The sequence below is a fragment of the Sapajus apella genome, unplaced genomic scaffold (assembly GCF_009761245.1).
Source record: "Sapajus apella isolate SASKATOON/1434 unplaced genomic scaffold, GSC_monkey_1.0 scaffold116, whole genome shotgun sequence".
Classification (NCBI taxonomy): Eukaryota; Metazoa; Chordata; class Mammalia; order Primates; family Cebidae; genus Sapajus; species Sapajus apella.
Window position 1 is genome coordinate 73,560 of NW_022437056.1, and position 20,234 is coordinate 93,793.

Below are 20,234 nucleotides of genomic sequence, written 5' to 3' on the forward strand. Positions count from 1 at the left end.
TTGTTTAATATCAGTAAGTCTTCTATAGTGACAAGTCTCTTCAAAAGCTCTGGTCTGTCAAACTGCCAGGAAGCAATGCTCAGTTCTTCTGCGTTTTTAACATGTATTCATTATTTATTTATTGTGTCCTATTGATAAATTATAGTTGCAGACATATGGGGCACAAACTGGTGCTGTGATTTATGAATACAGTGCAGAAGAATTAAGCTCATTACCATATCCATTACCTTACATATTTAACATTTTTTTCTGAGGAGAACATTAGAAATTTACTCTTAGCAATATTTAAATGTGACATAGTCATAATTAACTGTACCCAGCATGCTGTGCTGTTGATCTGGACACAGTCAGACCTGCCCTCCTGTCTGAAGCTTTGCACTCTCTGACCTCCATCTCATCCTCTGTACATCCCCAGCCTCGGTTACTACCCTTGTACTCACAGCTACTGTGAGTTCAGTTGTTTTAGACTCCATGTTTAAGTGAGAACATTCAATATTTGTCTTTCTGTGCCTGGCTTCTTTCACTTAGCATAATGTCCTCCCATTCCATGCATGTCATCAGAAATGACAGCCTTACTTTTTTTTTAAGGCTGAATACTGTTCCGCTGTGTGCATACACCATGCTTCCTTTATTCATTGTCCCCTTGATGGACACAGATTGGTTCCATATCTGGGACATTGGGAATAGAGCTGCAGTGACCATGGGAGTGCAGACATCTCAATGTATTGATTTCAGCTCTATTTCTGAGTAAATACCCACAAGTGGAACTGCTGGATCATACTGTTATTCTTTTTTTAATTTCTGAGACACCTTCCTACTGTTCTCCATAGAGACTGTGCTAATTTACAATCCCAATAACAGCTTACAAGGTTCCCATTTCTCTGCATCAAAAACTCTTGACATCTTTCGTCTGTTGGATAACAGCCATTTGAACAAGTGTGAGCTGATATCTGATCTGGTATTGATTGGTATCTCCTTGTGATTAGTGATGCTGAGCTTTGCTACATGTGCCTGTTGGCCATTCCAGTGTCTTCTTTTGAGAAATGTCTGTTCAGTTTCCTTGACCATTTCTTAATTGGATAATTTGTTTTATTTCTATAGAGTTGTTTGAGCTCTTATATATTTTGGATATTAATCACTTATCAGAGGTATGGCTTGCAAATATTTTCTTCTTACCTGTAGGTTGTCTCTTCACTCAGTTGATTCTTTGATGGGCAGAAGCTTTCTATTTGGATACAGTCTCATTTTCTGTCTGTGCTTTTGTTACCTGCGCTTTTGAATTAACCAGCATCACCCAGATCAATGTTAGGTAGTTTTCCCCACTAAGTTTTCCCCTAGTAGTTTCGCAGTTTCAGGTCTGATGTGTAAATCTTTGATGATTACTGAAGAGACTGTGCTTTTCCCATGTGCATTCTCAGATCCTTTGTTGAAAATCAATGGATCGTGCATGCATGGGTTCATTTCTGGGCTCTCTCTTCTGTTCCACCCATCGATGTGCATATCTTCATGAGTGTATGATACTTTTGCAGTTACTGTCACCTTGTAGTATAGATTGAAATCGGGCAGTGTGATTCCTCTAGCTTTGCTACTTTTTCTCATGAACATCTTATCTATTTGAGGTTTCTTTGGTTCCACATGAAAAACAATTCTAAAATTGTTCCACAAACAATTTTAGAATTGTTTTTTTCTACATCTACGAGGAATGACATTGGAGCTTGCATTGAATCTGTAGATGCCCTTGGGTATTATGGAAACTTAATAATATTATTTCAATCCATAAGCACAGGACATTTTTCTATTTATTTGTGTCTTCAATATTTTTCATTAAAGTTTTCTAGTTTTTAGTGTATAAGTCTTTTACCTCCTTGGTTAAATTTATGCCTAAGTATTTTATTTTATTTTATTTTACTTTTGTGGCCATTGTTAAAGGGATTGTTCTTTTGATTTCTTTTTCAGAAAGTTTATTGTTAGTGTAGAGAAACACTAATGACTTTGGCATGTTGATTTTATATCCTGCAATTTTACCAGATTTGTTTATTGGTTTTAAACATTTTTGGTGGAGTCTGTGGGGTTTTCTATATATTATATCATGTCACCTGCAAACAGGAAGAATTTAACTTCTTTACAATTGCTCTATTTTTCATCTTTCTCTAGTGTATAATTGCTCAGCATGGGACTTCCAGTACTATATAAAATAGAAGTGGTAAGAGTGGACATTTTTGGCTTGTTTTGGGTGTCAGAGAAAAAACTTTAAATTTTTCTCCATTGAATATAATGTTTGTTGTTGGTTTGTCTTATATGGCCTTTGTTGTGTTCAACATCATGAAAAGATGTTGAATTTTCTGAAATGTCTTTTCTGCATCTATTGAGATGATCATATGATTTTTGTCCTTCATTCTGTTAATGTCGTATGTCACATTTATTGCTTTGCATATGTTGAACTATCCTTGAATCTCAAAGATAAATTCCACTTGGTCATGGTGAATGGCCCTTTTAATGTGTTGTTGAATTTGGTTCACTAGTATTTGGTTGAGTATTTTTACATCTATGTTCATCAAGGATTTTGGCCTATAATTTTGTTTTCTTATGATGCCCTTGTCTAGCTTTGGCATTAGGGCATAAAAAGAGTTTGGAATAATTTTCTTCTCTTTAATTTTTATTTTGGAGTAGTTTATCATGAACTGGAGTAGCTGATGGTACCAATTCACCATAAACTACATAGTTATTTAAATGTTTGGCAGAATGCAGTAGTGAAGCCATCAGGTCCTGGTTTTTTTCTTGTTTGTTTTTTTTTTTGTTTTTTTGTTTGTTTTTGATAGGAAGCTGTTTATTACTGCCTCAATCTCTGCCCTCATGTTTTCTCTGTTCAGATTTTTTATTTCTTCATGATTCAGTCTTGCTAAATTGCATGTGTCTAGGAACCCATACATTTCTTCTAGGTTATCCAGTTTTTTTGGCATGTAATTGTTCCTAATTGCCTCTAATTATCTTCTGTATTCATGTGGTGTCAGTTACAATATCTCCACTTTCATTTTGGATTTTGTTTACTTGAGTCTTTTTTCTTTTTATCTTGGTGAGTCTACCTACAGGTATGTTTATATTTTTAAAAAATAGCACTTAGTTTCATTGATCTTTTGTATTGTTTTCTAGTCCTCTATTTCTGCTCTGATCTTTATTTCATTTCTTCTGCTGATATCACACACCTGGGCCTGTCATGGGTTGGGTGGCTAGGGGAGACATAGTGGTAGCGGGGAATAAGATGAGGATAGCATTGGGAAAAATACCTAATGTAGATGATGGGGTGATGGATGCAGCAAGCCACCATGGCATGTGTGTACTTATGTAACAAACCTGCACATTCTGCACATGTACTCCAGAACTTAAAGAATAATAATAATAATAAAGAGATATATAGAAAAGGAAAACTTCCCCTATTGTTCTAAGGCCACAAAAAAAGAAGATGCAAAAATAAAAATTTTAAAAATATTCAAAACATAGCACTATGGAAAACCATCAAACCACAAAGGAATACAGCAAAGGAGGAAGAAATAAAGTATCTATAATAAAACCAAAAAACAAAATGGCCATAATATGTCCTTACATATCAACAATTACATTAAATATAAATGGATTAAATTTTCTCATCAAAATATGTAGAGTGAATATATGTTTTAAAAAAATAACACCCAACTGTATGCTGCCCACAAGAGGTTTACTTCATTTTTAAGGACACATAACCTAAGAGTGATGGAAAAAGATACTCCATGAAAATGAAAGTCAAAAGAGAGAAAGAGTAGTTACATAAGACAAAATATAAGCTGTAAAAAGAAATTCAGAAGGACATTATATAATGATAAAGGGGTTAATTTATCAAGGATGTATAACAATGATAAATATATATGCACCCAACAATGGAGCACCTAATAAATAAAGCAAATGTGAAGGGGATCTAAAAGGAAAGTTAAACTGCAATGTAGGAATCGTAGGGACTTCAGCATATCACTTTCAATAATGGAAAGATCATACAAACAGAAAATTGATAAGAAAATATTGGACTTGAACAATACTTTATACCAAATGAACCTAATAAATACAGAACATTGCCAAAAATAACAAAAGAATACACAGGTCTTTTCAAGCACATGTGGAACGTTCCCCAGGATAGATCATTTGTTAGGCCACAAGACAAGTCTAAGCAAATTTAAGAAGATTGGAATAATATCAAGTATCTTTTCTAACCACAATGGTATGAAACTAGAAATTCATATGAGGAATTTCAGAAAATTCACAAATGATAATAAAATTAAGTAACATTCTCTTGAACAACCAATGGGTCAATAAAGAAATTAAAGGGAAATTAATGAGTATCTTAAGATAAAAATGGAACCATCATATATACCGAAACTTATGAGATGCAACAAAAGCAAATTTAAGAGGAAAGGTTATAGCAATATCATAACATTCTGAGGTCTTTCCTCTCTATCTTTAGTACATGGTGAAAATACCATATTTGGGTGTAAAATAAAGCAACACTTCTATCCCATGAAAGTCTTGGTGGAATCAATAGGAACTTAAAAAACTGTTAAAAATGGATAGTTTTGGCATTTTATATGTAGGTCCTCTGTTCCTATTATTAATCTAAAACATCTGAAGGTATGAATGCATTCTTTCCAGATAGCATGTCAGTTCCTCATTTTCTTCTAGTCATCCTGTTGTCATGTGGGATCTTCATAAATCATTCCGTCTTTGCATCTTCAACCACTACTTCCTCACTAATCTCTTGCCACAGTGTACAAATGTGCTAACGAACCCTTCTGCCCCCATGTACGTGAGATCCCTGACTCTCTCCCCTCATCCTCTGTGTTCTCCAACTCACTTGAAGTCTTTTCCTTCTTCTGTCCACCTCAGCAGTGTTGTCTGGGCTTCGCTGTGTTCCTCATTCCAGCTCCTTTCTCAAGGCTGTGAGTAGCATCAAATGGTGTGTGACTCCTGCAGTATTGGGCAGATTTATTTGTCATTTCAGACATTTCATTTAGTTGTTAGTGAACTACACCTGTGGCTCCTCTTTCTCTCTCTCCCTTTTTTTTTTCCATGTTCTGTTTGTGCAGTCTTCATCTTCTAGGCTCTCTCCTTTGGCTCTTTCATCTGACCTTATTTCTTCTACTGTCCCATCACATCTTTGATTCCTCTGAGCTAAATGCTAATCTTGATGCATCTCCAAATTGCCAGAGCCTCCTTCCAAAATCTACTGGACATTCTCACCTTGATGACTGATTATTACTAACACACCACATCCAAATCTATTTCACTGTCTCCTGACCCTCCTTCTCCCTCTGTCATTTCTCTTCATGGGCTCGCCATTAGCAGATGCTCAAGTGCAAGGCTCTGGGTCCTTCTGCCTCCTCTCTGTCTCCATGTCCATGTCACCAGGTCCCCACCCTCACATGGTCCACCCTCAGAGCACAATCTCAGAGCTGGTTCCTGGGTTGTGTGGCCTCGTTATCCATCCTGGATAGAGCTGTATGTCACTGCTCACAGCTCTGCGTCCCATTCCTTCTGGTTCTGCCTTCACACTGTTGCCAAAATCAATTTCTACTGGTGGACTTGGCCCTACAGGGCCTGCTTTGGGACCTTTGCTTCCATGTCACCAAGGAGGCTGCTGGTCTACCTTACAGATGACTTCCCACCCCTTAAACAGGCCCTGCAATTTCTGTACCAGTCCTGGTAGCCAATATTCATTGCCTTTTCCTTGGACCTCTTTGGTGCTTAGTTAATAGACTTTAGACCTGCCGTGAAGAGTTCTTCTGTATCCATCCGTCTGTCCGTCGGTTGGGGGAAGGTGTGGTACAGGACTGTGTCATACAAGACTTTCTAAGCCAGGTGAAAAAGCTTTTCTCCTCCTTATCTGTGTGCTGTTGGTTGATTTCCATCTTCTTTGGCAGTTGACCAGTAACACTGCCCGAAATTCAGATAGCAGCTGAATGTTAGTCTTTCTGTCTCAGTTTTTCATGCCCTTGAGATGGGATAAAGTGGTAAAATCTCTGACATGTGGTGTGTTATCACAGGTTGTAGGAAATTTACTTGTGGCTTCTTCAACAGTCTCCGAAAGGCAAACAGGCAGAATATGACTCGCTCCCCCAGCCCCGCTCCCTCCACCCCTCATCCAGCAGGCTGTGCAATTGCTCTGGCCATCGTAGCCACTGTGGAAGTAAAAATGAAAGTAACAAATCCCCTAGGCTGGCACTGGCTCTCTCTGGATGTGGTCTGTTGGTCTGTATACGATTATCAGCCTGAGTAGCACCTCGTTATGAAAACAAATGTCTCGTCTTTTTTTTTAACACCAGCCAGCCCTTTGTCTCCCTCATAGCCCTGGGCGGGTGAGACATCATTGGCTTCCACCAGCATCAGGGGCCTGGGCGGGCCCAGAGTCAGCTTCATCCATACCTCAGGGTCTCTCCTGCTGCCCGAAGCCCCCAGCACGCACCCTCCTGGCCATGCAGCCCGAAAGCACCGAGAGCCACTGCTCAGATTTGGGTTGGAAGTAGGTATTTTGCAAATGTGCTGAAAAATGATTGGTTCATATTGATTTTCAGGCCAAGGAATGCTGTTCTTATAAATGCTGTGTTCATGATTTTATTATTTATTAGGGCCGTTTAAAGGATATCTTTGAAAGGAAGGGTGTTTTCCTCTGGAAGACATTAGAGGACATTCCTACGACATACTTGTCCATTCTTTCGCTGCTGTGTGGATTCCACATTGTGATGGGACCTTGACTGTTTGGGAGACCCTTGGAGGCTGGAGAAACATGTGAGCTAGTTTCTTACCGAAGAGCTGCAGCTCTGAGCTGTGTGGATCCACTGCTTGAATGAAGTCAGTGATGTCACTGGAAGGAAGTGACTTGGGGGACAGTGGAAACTCACACCCCTGAGCACCTGCTGCCTCCCTGCCCTCTGGGGTCCTCCTGGCCCGGCAGGGTGGGCTTGTGGGTTCCTTAGCTTTTGACCAGGACAGGGTTTGCCTGTGCCAACTGCCAGCACAAGGGGTGTGCACACATGCCTGAAGCAGTTCAGAAATTGAGGGCCAGAGTGGGAAGTTTGAGAATCCACAGGAGTTGGTCCTATGGGGAGAGTGGACAGCCCCCAGGCCCGGGAGGTTGTGGGGACTCGCCTCTTGCCAACTGAGCCCTGCGGGGCTGACAGAGGCTGCTGTGCAGGCAGAAGGTAGAGTGCTGTGTGAAGCTCCGCTGACTCCAGGGCACCCTGGGAGCTGTTTTCTGTTTCCAGTTTTTTATCCTGGCATAGGTGGTGCTGGTTATTACTATTATTAATTTGGTAAAAAAGCTGAATGTAGGGAAAATAATTATATTTTCATTGAGGACTCTTATTGATGGAGATTTTGTCTAAAGTCTGTTTAGTGTCATGTGAAAATCATTTTGTATAATTTCAGTTTAAACTTAGTATTCCAGTGGCTTGGAGTACTTAGCTAAACTGGTTACTTTAAAAGAACATCTTCCATTCTTGGAATTCTAAGCTCCGTTCATCAGAATGTTAGCTTCGCATTGAAGGACATGGTGTTTTTCAATCTTTGTCCCCAGTCTGAAAGGCACCTTCACCCCGCCCACTCGCAGGACTCCAGGCAGCCTGCAGAGCCCAGGCCCGTCTCCAGCAGTGGAGAACCAGAAGTGCGGCCTTCCGCGGCTCTCATGGGAGCCTGTGTGTCTGCTGCCAGTCATGGAAATCACACTTTCTGAAATACTGGAAGCACCTGTTCAATCCCCTGGGCCACTGAAATTCCAGAGTGGATACTTGAAGGTGAGGTCCATGAGGATTGAATTGCTAACACCTTGCCTGTAACAACTGTACAGAAAAGTTCAGGAGTGTCTGCTGAGCATAGGGTTAGTGGAGGACGTAGGAGAGGCCAGTGTTTCATGGCTGCAGCTGATTCCTTTTCTCGGTGTAGTAAGACGCTAACTATTAACACTTACTTGCAAGTCACAAAGATGAATGAAAAATCTCCTGTCATCCTCCCATCCAGATGGCTGGTATTCTGCTGTGTTGCCTTCCTGTATCCACGTACCTTTGTGTGCACATACCTGGAGTGCTTTTCAGCCAAAAGCCTGTGGTGATGCTGTACCACTTGGTAGGTCCCTCTGGCTGTCACTATCATGTCTTTGTATTAAATAGAGATCTGCATCATGACCCTGGAAGCTACAGAGAGATTGTGAGTTGGTGAAGCGGTTCTCTGGGTGGATGTCTGGGTTGTTGATGGTGCGTGCTGGGGGCTGTGGAGAGATTGTGAGTTAGTGAAGCGGTTCTCGTGAGTCAACGTCTGGGTTGTTGATGGTGTGTGTTGCAGGCTGTGGAGAGATTGTGAGTTGGTGAAGCGGTTCTCTGGGTGGACGTCTGGGTTGTTGACGGTGCATGTTGGGGACTATGGAGAAGTCATGAGTTGGTGAAGCGGTTCTCATGGGTGGACGTCTGGGTTGTTGACGGTGTGTGTTGCAGACTGTGGAGAGGTTGTTAGTTGGTGAAGCAGTTCTTATGGGTGGACATCTGGGTTGTTGATGGTGTGTGTTGCAGGCTGTCGAGAGGTTGTTAGTTGGTGAAGCGGTTCTCTGGGTGGACGTCCAGGTTGTTGACGGTGAGTGTCTTCCATGGAAGCTGCAGCTCTGGAGAGTCTCCTCCATGGCCCTCGACTCTCTCCCCGCTCCTGCCCCTCCCCAGCCCCTGTAATTCCAGCCCTCACTGTCCCCTCACTGGCCTTCCCCCCACTTTTCTCTTCTGCTTGTTCCACTTTTCGTCTTCTCTAACACACAGCTGCCTGCATCCCAGGCTGGGACGTAGTGACCCAGCCTCTGGGAGTTCCATGTCATCTGCTGCTTCTGCCACATGTTTTATTTTCTGATTGTTCAAGAATGGCAATGGAACAAAAGACACTGTCAGAGAGCATTGCATTTGAACTGCACTCCAGCTGTGCAGCCTCTCCTGTGTGTCCCCTCTCCATGTTCTGGGGACTCTCATGGGGAGCACCTGCCATCTGCCCCCTTCATGCCCAGCGCAGGCCTCTGCTGATGTGCAATGTGTGTGCTTGGTGACTACATGGATGCGCAGGGACTGCTTGGCCCCTTGAGGCCTGTCAGAGCCTTTGCAGTCAGTGATCCTGGGGCTGGCCTGCCTGTGGTTGGACTTTGGACTTTCCCCTTCTTTGCCCCGTGGTTCCTGCAGAGGATTTCAGTGTGGGTGTGCGGGGAGCATGAGGGCCCTGGGTCTGGGGTGTCCCAGTGGTAACAGGGGCCTGTGGCCAGCTCTGTGGCATTCTCAGGTGGACCCACTTCAGAGGAGCCACATGCCTCTTCAGAGACAGAGCCTCGAAGGCTGGAGTCATTGATGGAATCTTGTAATTGCAGTCACACTGGCTTGCACTGAGGTTTCACGGTTCATTTGCAGAAGCGTGAAGACAAAGAAGAACCCAAGGTCCTGACGTGGCCTGGGAGCCCAGATGTGGCTCTCCTGGCAGAATGGATGGCGTAGGGGCCCCACCCATGGAGGGGAGAATACAGCCACAGGGACGGATTCCTGGAGGGCAGGAGTGTCACTGGGGCCTTGTAACCCGGTTCAACCCAGATCAGCCACTTACACTGTGTCATGTGGGGCGGTGAACAGATGCTGTAGGGGTGTTTGTGGGTAAAGAGAGAGATTGATTTTAAGGAATCAGCTCACAGAATGTGAGGCGGTGAGTGCAAAATCTGCAGAGTGAGCCATGAGCAGGTGCCCTGGGAAGAGCTGGTGCTGCATCTAAGGCTGAAAATGAGGCAGAGCTCCTTCCTCCTCAGGAACCACAGGCTTCTCTTCAGGTCGCCAGCAGACTGGGTAAGGCCCACACATAGTATGAAGGCAGTCTCCTTCACTCACAGTCCACCAGCCTAACCTTTAATCCCCACTGGACAGAAACACCTTCACATCGACAGCCAGACGGGCATTTGACCAGCTCTCTGGGCACCACAATCCTCCAGGTGAATACATGACGTTGGCCATTCCAGGCAGGCACCTACTGCTTTGGCTCTTCAAATATTCAGCTCTGGAATCAGGGTTTGGCCCAGGGGCCTCAAAGCCAATAACTTCTGAGTTTATTCTTCTACGGGTGCCAGTCGAAGGGTCTGTCCACATCCAAGAAGCGAGAAGCGGAGTTGAAGTCCACGCCCCTCTGTCCGCCAGTGCTCGTGGATGGATGGGAGGGATGGATGGCAGCTCTGTGGAGTGGGCAGGCGGCAGTTTGTGCTCATTGATGTGGCCCACTCAGCAACAGAGCCCTGGGAGGGATGGGGAACTGGGGCTGGCTGAGACTCCCGGGCAGTAGAGCTGGGCGGATGAGCATTTCCAATATAAGTACAGCTTTTAGCAACTGAAGATGAAATATTTTAAGGCATTTTAACTTTAAGTGTGTTCTTAAAAATGATTTATTTCCACTCCATTAACAGAGTTAGGAAGTTGCAAGGTGGGCCCGCTGTGAGCTGCAGGAATGGAGAATCCAGTATTTACGGTAAAACTGGGGGTTTCCTGTCAGTATAGAGAATGAATAATTAAATGTTTTTCTGAGTTAAAAGACAAAAAACAAAAAACCACCTTCAAGTGCTTTTCTCTGTTTCTGCTGAGGCTTAAATTTTTCAGTGCTTTGACTGTGCCTTGCACCTTCCAGTGTGTCTTGTTTCTATGGTGACACCAGTGAGCTGCAGCTGGAATCTTCAGCTCATCGCAGTATCAGGCTCCTTCAGGGATTTGCCCAAAGCCTACAAAATGCACTCTGTCGTATGTGTTTACGGACTGTGCGGTGGACACAAGGGTGGCCCGGACATGCTCCGAGCCTCCCCCTCATTCTCGGACGCAGCTGGCAGGCTTCTTCTCTTAGAACGGGTGTGGCCTTGAACACAGCAGGCTTATTTTAGGATGTTAGAGTGTACCGAGAGTGTGCAGGGATTTCCAACCAAATGTTATGACCCCCGGACAAGTGTTCCCTTTGTACTGGATTTGGTGGTTTTCCTGGGGATTTAGTTTGAGTTGGCACACGGAGAAATAGAAGGACAGCTCTGCTTTTCAGGCACAGCACTGCCCGGGCGGACTGCTTCCCCAAGGAGGAGATGGAACAGCCTGGAGAAGCAGCATTGAGCTGCGTGGACCCCCTTCCCCCAGTGGAGGGAGACAGCCTGGTGCAGCAACCTGCAATGGTGTGGACTGTTCCCATGGGGGAGAGGACATAGCCTGGTACAGCAGCGCTCACCGGCGTGGACCCCCTTCCCATGGTGGAGAGGACCCAGCCTGGTGCAGCAGCGCTCACCGGCGTGGACCCCGTTCCCATGGTGGAGAGGACCCAGCCTGGTGCAGCAGCGCTCACCGGCGTGGATCCCCTTCCCATGGTGGAGAGGACACAGCCTGGTGCTCCTTCAGGAAGGAGACGAAGACGCCATGGTCATCCTTTGCTTGTTGTTTTTAAATCGGTCATAAAAGCACAGGAATGGAGGCCCTCATCATTGCATTGGGGCCGCATTTGGCAAAGAACAGAGAGACGGGTTTAGAACCAAAATCTGCAGAACTGCGCTCTCCCTACCACCTGCTCTCTGCAGACTCTGGATGTGAGGCTGGTCCCACCCCTGTCACCAGCTGACCCCAAGCTCACCCTCGCCTGAGGTGCCCCTCACACAGGGCGTCTTTGCTAGGATCCTCCGTCCAGGCTGCTTCTGGTTACCTTGTCTTCCCGGCACTGAGCACAGGGGTTGTTGGGTAAAATGATTCAGAGTCTTCTTCCTGGTGACTTTTCTGAGCCCCTTGCTTTAATTTTAGTAATGGGTGAGCAGTGCCACCATCAACGCTGTTGTGAGGCTTGGGGATCTTGCAGGTAAACCAATTTCCAAGCGCTGGGCACGCATCTGGGGCACACACTGAGGGGCAGCTGTGGTTACTGTGTGATTGTCAAGTTTATCAGGTCCCATGGCAGAACAGTGCGGTGCTTGAGAAGAAAGCTCTACAGAGGCTGTACTCTTACCTGTCTTTTTCTTCTTGTAATATAAAAAGCTTGTGATTCTAGAATACAGAGTGAACAGGGAATAAAGCAATTGCATGCGTTAGTAAGAGCTTAGTTTTCAGTCTGGACCAAGCATGAGATGGCTAAGAAGTATTGCCGAGTGAATGCACGCTCTTCCCCAGAGACTAGGCTCTGGCCAAATTTGACACCGAAACTACCTAACAATTTTAGAGAACTGCATATTTTTTTTGAAAAAGTAATGATTTTTTAAGGAATCAAGATCTAGCTGTTAAATGAAGAAAATCTTCAGTGTAAATGTTTTTCAGAACATTGGTTCGCTTAGAAACGAAGTTGTCCTGGTTTTCCCAGTTGTATCACACAGGTGTGTAAACAGTGTTCTAGGCATGTTTGGGGTTAACTGGACCCGTTTTCATGCTGTTCATTGTGGCTGACTTTCCTTGGCTGCTGCCAAACAGGACTATTGATTCTTTCCCATGCTCTAAGAAGCATCTGGGCCACTTATAAAAGCTAGGCTTGCCAAGCCCTCACGCAAACCTTACCTGTGAAAACGTGGGTGTAGGAGGTTTGTGTGAGGGCTCAGGGTGCCAGCATTTTGCATTCTGGGCCATATTCATCGTCAAGAACTTTAGGGAACAGTATGTTAGCCAAAAGGAGAGGCAGCAGCACTCACCCTCTGTGGCAGGGACGAGACTCTCCGGTGTGAGGCCCACGCCCTGTGCTCAGGAGAGTCCAGCTGGGAGCCCGGGGCAGCCCTTTGTGTCGTCTTCATTCTGTCTTGGCTGAGTGTGCTCAGTGGTTTGTATTAAGCCCAGGCACATGGCCTTCTATGTTTCCTCCTCTTGTCTTACCATTTTGAATGGTTGTGATCTGAAGAGAAGACCGCAGTGAGTTACATTCACTTGTAACACAGGTTTGCTGACAGCACCGTGGGACACATGTCCGTCCCCAGGAGCGCACGCGGGCGTTCTGGCCATGGAGCTGCACTGAATCCTGGTGTCCTCTGCGTGGACATTGCAGAATTCCCTCCACATACCAGTTTCTTACCAAAAACATGCTTTCAATTTGGAAACTAAATTGGAAGTGAATTGCCTTCATTGTGAAATAGCAAATAAGATGCCCAAACAGTGAGTGTTCACCTTCAGTGCTGGAACATGGTTCTGGAACTTTTGGGGACACCTGACATGTGACTGGCTCCTCCTCACAAGGGCCTCCTGGGTCTTTTACAAAAAGGGATGATCTTTTACAACTTTGTGGCCAAATACGAGAATGTTTTCCAAGGCATGGAGCAACTGAGAATGCAGCTGGTGTTTGCTGGCCTTGAGGGAGGACAGGTGCAGGGGACTGGCTCCCCCCTGCGACAGCCACCCACAGATGTGGCGGCCCACACGAGGCTCCCGACAGGGCCTTCGTCCTCACTTTAAACATCACACAAATCACAGAATGACTCTGCTGTTGCTGTTTACCAAATGTGTTGCTAAAACGTGCCTCATAAGTGGGATAGGTGCTCACTCCAACAGTGTTCATTTGGAAAAGGGCACATTTCATGGCTCATTCCTCTGGGGCTTGTGTGCATTTTAGAAAATATTGTTCTTATAGCATTTCAAAGAGATTTTTTGAAGGCAGAAAATACTAAAATAACATCAGTTCTCAGCCTCCCCATGCTCCTGGCTTCCTGCTTTCGAAAGTGCCCACATGCCTAGTGGTTTTCCCACTGTGCTTTCAGATCTCTGTGAATGCATAGTAACCACGATGAATGCCTGCAGAGGGCTTCCGGGAGTTAATATTTCTGTCATCAGCTTCTTAACCTTCACAACAATGAAAACCAGGAGCCACCTGTTGCCGTGTGGAGATGTGTGTCTCGTGGTGTGTGGAGCGGAGACTTGATCGTTCCTGCAGACGTTGATCTTTGCTCACCAGTTTCATTCAGCAAATCGCCGAGTGCCGGGAGTGTGCCGGGGATGTATCGGTCTACGCTGATTATGTAAACTCAGCACCGACCTCAGCCCTCAGGAAGCTTATGGCCTATGCTACCGCTTGTTTGCAGTGGCTTCTCTTCATTAGAGGAGGGACTCTGTCCCTTTCGGAAGCTACCAGGAGGATGAGGAAGAGTGTTACGGCCATGTGTCTACATGAAGGTTTGAAGCAAGCCTCAGAGGTGGAGAACGTCTTCTGCCCTGAGGTTTCTATGTTAATTAAGTGGGCAGCTTGTTTGAAATCAATTGGTTTACTTACTAAAAGTAGCCTGATGTTTAGACATTGGTAATTAGTTGTACAGTATTTAGAAATACCGCACGTCTTTTCTATTTACTCACTCCTTGGGATTCTGAAGATAATTCACTTAAATGTGATAATTCCTTCTTAATACCCATAGAAATGCATTCAAAATCCTTATTCCAATGAAAACATGTTCCATCTGTTATGCCATACAGCTCGTACAGTAGCCCTCCCCACCTCCAGGGATTTGCTTCCCAAGGTTTTAGTTACCCAAGATCAACTCAGCTCTGAAAATATAAAATGGAAAATTCTAGAAATGAACAAGTCATAAGTTTTGAATTGCACAGTGTCCTTAGTACTGTGATCAAGTCTTGTGCTGCCCTGCTCTGCCCTGCCCAGGACATGAATCGTTCCTTTGTCCAGCATATCCACAGGTTACAGTATGTGCAGGGAAAAACGTGTGTTAGGGCTTGTGGGGTGTGTGTGTGTCTACCCACAGTTTCAGACACCCCCTGGGTGTCTCAGAATATATCCTCTCTGATACAGAGGAATTACTCTGTAAGAAAATGAAGGTGGGTCACACAGTTAGCAGGCATATTTCAGAGGATAGCTGTCAAGATCATGACTGATGAGTGTGTGAACTTGGCATGCGTGTGGCATTTCAGCCCCTTTGACTTCATTCTCTCTCCACGCTTGATCTGCTTGGTAGGACAGAGCTTTGTAGGAAGGAGGTGCTGCTGAGAAATTGTGTGCTCTATAGAAATAGACTAACCTTGAAAATGGATTCAATTTCTTATAGATGATAGCATTTAAAAATCAATTTCTTAAAGCCACTCATTTTAACCATAGCATTTCAATTGCTTTATAGCTTTCCCAGTGAAACTTTAAAGATAAGCAATGCCAGTTACATTTCTTTTACCCACGTCACGTCTGGTGATTGGGAAGATGTGCTGAACTTCCTGTGCTGGTCCCACATGGGGGGTTCCTGGTGTTTGCAAGCCCACGTCTACTCCTCAATGGCTGGAAGGGCCTGAGCAGCATCTTCACTGTGATATTAGCCGTTTGAAGCTGCCCTGAAGGGCATGGCAGACGCAAATGTTAAGTGAAATAAAATCTGTCTGTGAGTGTGCAGTCTGGGGTTCTGGGAGCATTGTCGGATGGAACTGGGAAAACAGTTCCTTAAAATCCAACAAGGGCCCAGCACAGGGTGGGGGCCGGGGCCAGGAGCATTGGGGCCCTTCATTGCCCAAGGCATGTTCTGCTTGTAGAGTAAGTAAGTGAGCCCGCCTTGTTATTAAGAACAGCCCGGGAGGTGAGTGTGTTGTGCCTGTGCCCTTTCTAAAGCTTTTTGAGTATTTTTCTTGGAGATTTCTTGTGAATGGCATTTGAAAATAGCTTCTCCATGATTGGAAAGAAAGCAGGTAACCTAACTGTGTCTTGCAGAAGAGTCTGAACACACAGTGGAATATGATTCAGCCTTAAAGAGGAAGGGAATTCCACCACAGGCTGCATCATGGACGAACCTTCAGGACATTAAGCTCAGTGAACAGACTGGCCACAGAAGGACATCTGCAGTGTGACCCACTCACAGGAGAACCCAGAGTTAGCAGGTTCACAAAGACGGAAAGCAGACGGGTGGTGCTGGGGCTGGGGGCAAAGCGGGGATCTGACAGGGACAGAGGCTCAGTCTGGGAAGATGGAAGAGTTCCAGACATGGTGAAATAATGAAATAATGATGAGAGTCAAGCCGACACCTAAGACTGCAAGATGGTCAATTTCACGTTATATATATTTCAGCACAAAGGAGGAAAAAAGATTTATGAACTAAAATAAGTAGTCAGCATATATGTTAGAGGAACATTGAATACAGGAAATGTTCAGATAAAGGGATCATATCATCAAACAATACATTTGATATGACACATTTTATTCAATAATGTAAATTAGTAAAAGCATGAATATTCAGTTATATACATTTGAATATTTTAATACATTCAGTTGAATAGTTATATATATTCAAGCTTTTACTAATATATAATTACATACATGTGTAATGACATAAATTACATATATAATTACATTATGATTATATATAAATTACATATATAATTACACATGTGTAATTATATCTATGTAATTATATATTATATATTTATATATAATTTCTGTATACATAAAATAACACACACACATGCACACACCTGTCTTGAGTTACCCAGTGATTGGCATACCATACACAAATCCATGGCAGAGAGAGACGAAGTTTGTTAAATAAGAAATACAAGCCATTCATGTGATTAGGGAGAGTAAGTCATTTCTTTTTAATATTATATATTTATACCATACATTTGTATATGTGTTCTCCTGAAAGGTATGCACAAGTCTATGCAATTCTGATAAGATTTTAGGAAATGTTATCTGCTGCTAGGCCTGTCACGTGTGGACCCTCCTCTGCAGCCAGGGAGCCCGTGAAGCTGTGGCCTCATGTGTGTGGGGTTTAGACACCTGTGCGTCTGCCCCGAGGAGCCTGGTATGTTTGAGTCGGGGGTTTAGATACCTGTGCATTTGCCCCAAGGAGCCTGGTGTCCTCACATGCGGGGAATAGACACCTATGTGTCTACCCTGAGGAGCCTGGTGTCCTCTCGTGGGGCGGTGTAGACACCTGTGCATCTGCCGCAAGGAGCCTGGTGTCTTCACAGTTGAGAAGTGGTGATGTGGGGAGGAGAAAAGAGGGAGAAAACACAGCCCTGGGGGAGGGGATAAGGCAGGAAATGTGCGTGGGGCCCTGTGAATCTCTGGGGTCTTCGTGATTCTCCAGGATCTTTGTGAGTCTCTGGGGTCTCTGGTTTTCTGGCATCTTCATGAGTTTCCAGGGTCTTTGTGAGTCTCTGGAATCTTTTCCACAGAGTTTCCATGTGAGTTTTCCATGTGAGTTTCTGGGGGGGGGTGGCTCTGTGAGTCTCTGGAGTCTGACTCTAGTGGAGGTAAGAATGGAACAGAGGTGGACGTGAGCCCCAGCAGCCTGGCTTCCCTGAGCGTCGTCTGGGGGTGTTTGGAGACTTCCAGGAGCAGGACTCTTGTTGGGTTTACTTGGACCCACAATGCTGAAAACTTTGAGGGCTTCTGGATTGATGTTCAGATTTGTACAGGCTTGGTTAACGGTTATGACTGGCAGATGTCTGCTGTATTCGGAGTGTGCAAGTGGTTGACTGTTTATTGGAAATTATTTCAGTGGTGAGGAGGTCCCAGCACCCACGTTGGGGCTGCAGCAACCGCTGCTGAGTTAGCCTTTGGTCAGGATCCAGTGACGGACTTGCCTGTGGGAATCTTCTAAAAATGAACCCTTACTGTGCCCCGGCATCAAGTGGCGTCACAGGAGCACAAAGTTCTTGCTTGTGTGACCCAGGCTTGCTCAGCCGACCGGCTTATCCTCATACATGAATCACCACCACGAGACGTGTGCACATTTCCTTCTTGCATGGCCAAGGGAGCCACTGGGGTACCACGTGTGGGGCCCGGGCTTGCTCAGCCAGCCAGCTCATCCTCGTGCATGAATCACCACCATGAGATGTGCACACGTTTCCTTCATGCCACAGCTGAGGGAGCCTTGGGGGTACCACGTGTTAAGATAAGGGTTGCTGGTGATGGACAATTCAGGAGCAGGAATGGCATCCAGCCGTGACCACGGTGGAGCCTCAGACAAGTGGCTGGAGAGGGGCATGCACTGAATATTGGAAAGAGAGTTGACACCAGCCATATAAAGAGAACCCAGGAGAGAGTTCCAGCCACAGGAGCAGCACAGCCACATTACGGCACTGAATAGTGGAGGGAGGGTTGACACCAGCCACGTAAACAGAGGGAGAGGGTTCCAGCCACACAACCAACACAGCCATGTTATGAAAAACCTTTGGTGACGGGAAGTAAGGGCATATGTGTGCCTGAGCAGCTGCCTTAGGGGTGTGTGTGTAAAACCACGAATGTCTTCAGAGGGACTTGAACTCATGACGTAGTTGATCCTGAGCAAGATCAATAATGGAGACCCGAATGATTTCTCACCTGGCTGAGGCATTTGCTGCCTCTGTCTCAGTCAGAGTCAGGGCTGTCACTCCTAGGGTTGGGGGTCCCAGGAGTGACAGTGAGAGGTTGGGGTCCCAGGTCTCTGGTCCTGGGTCACAGGGCCTCCACCTTCTTCCCCAGTTTTCTCCTGTGCCAGAGGCATGTCAGCGAGGCAGCCCTGGGTACAGCTCACCTGCTGTTAGGTTAATTATCCTTAATTAGGTTGTGTCCCTCAGCAGAGAGTGGGAAGTGGAGTATGCTTCCTCCATCTGCAGGGCCTCAGAAGAGCACCCCAACCTCCTCCTTAGCAGAGCAGAAAATCTATGCCATCTCATCCTCACCTGCCTCAGCTCGCCAGATGCCCAGGAGCGGAGGAGGAGCAGTCATGGGCAGTGGCCATGCAGGTGCCACACCTGGTGGTCCACCTGAGAGAACCAGGGCAAAATCCAGAGAGGTGCAGTCTCACGACATGAGGAGTACATTGAACAAGGCCCACGGGTGCCCGAGCCCCAGTGTCCAGTGAAGAAGGCCCACAGGTGCCCGAGCCCCAGTGTCCAGTGAAGAAGGCGCACGGGTGCCCGAGCCCCAGTGTCCAGTGAAGAAGGCCCACAGGTGCCCGAGCCCCAGTGTCCAGTGAAGAAGGCCCACAGGTGCCCCAGACCCAGTGTCCAATGAAGAAGGCCCACGGGTGCCCCGTGCCCCAGTGTCCAGTGAAGAAGGCCCACGGGTGCCCCGAGCCCCGGTGTCCAGTGAAGAAGGCCCACGGGTGCCCCGAGCCCCGATGTCCAGTGAAGAAGGCCCACGGGTGCCCCGAGCCCCGGTTCCAGTGAAGAAGGCCCACGGGTGCCCCAAGCCCCGGTGTCCAGTGAAGAAGGCCCACGGGTGCCCCGAGCCCCGGTTCCAGTGAAGAAGGCCCACGGGTGCCCCGAGCCCCGGTGTCCAGTGAAGAAGGCCCACAGGTGCCCCGTGCCCCGGTGTCCAGTGAAGAAGGCCCACGGGTGCCCGTGCCCCGGTGTCCAGTGAAGAAGGCCCACAGGTGCCTCAGCCCATCTGCAAGCTCATACTTCACCCAGAGAGTGATTTACCTTCTTAGCTCCACCTTTTCATATGTGATCCATTCTACATAGAAAAAGTTTTATCCCCTTAAAAATGACAACCATGGTGCCTGAGAAAGAAAAGTGTTCTGAAAGTGAAGACTGCCACAAACGCTATGATTTAGGGCTGTGGAACTGTAGGGGTTTCGTGTGCGGGGTTAGCCTTGTTCTGTCTGAAGGAGGAGGATAGTGCTGGGAACAGGCTCCCCACATTCTCACCAGCACTTCATATTCTCACCAGCTCCCCACATTCTCACCAGCACCCCACATTCTCACCAGCACCCCTCATTCTCACCAGCTCCCCACATTCTCACTGGCTCCCCACATTCTCACCACACCCCTCATTCTCACCAGCTCCCCACATTCTCACAGGCTTCCCGCATTCTCACCAGCACCCCACATTCTCACCAGCTCCCCACATTCTCACCAGCACCCCATAGTCTCATCTTCCCAGATTCTCATCATCTCCCCACATTCTCACCAGCACCCCACATTCTCACCAGCACCCCGCATTCCCACCAGCACCCCAAATTTTCACCAGCTCCCCACATTCTCACCAGCACCCCACTTTCTCATCTCCCCACATTCTCATCTCCCAACATTCTCACCAGCACCCCACATTCTCACCGGCTCCCCACATTCTCACTGACACCCCACATTCTTGCTGGCACCCCACATTCTCACCGGCTCCCCACATTCCCATCATTTCCCCACATTCTCACCAGCACCCCACATTCTCACCAGCTCCCCACATTCCCACCAGTATCCTACATTCCCACCGGCACCTCACATTCTCACTGGCTCCCCACATTCTCACCAGCACCCCACATTCTC

The 20,234-nt window shown here is 46.3% G+C and overlaps 1 protein-coding gene and 1 long non-coding RNA gene across 4 annotated transcripts in view; both read left to right on the top strand.

Annotated features, from left to right (window-relative positions):
• Window positions 1–20,234, top strand: part of DLGAP2 (DLG associated protein 2) — a 533,037-nt gene that overhangs the window by 23,375 nt on the left and 489,428 nt on the right. The gene's annotated exons all lie outside the window — the stretch shown is intronic.
• Window positions 4,284–9,941, top strand: LOC116538036. The gene is made up of 2 exons (XR_004263469.1): window positions 4,284–8,568; window positions 8,646–9,941. It is a non-coding gene; the product is annotated as an uncharacterized LOC116538036 (long non-coding RNA).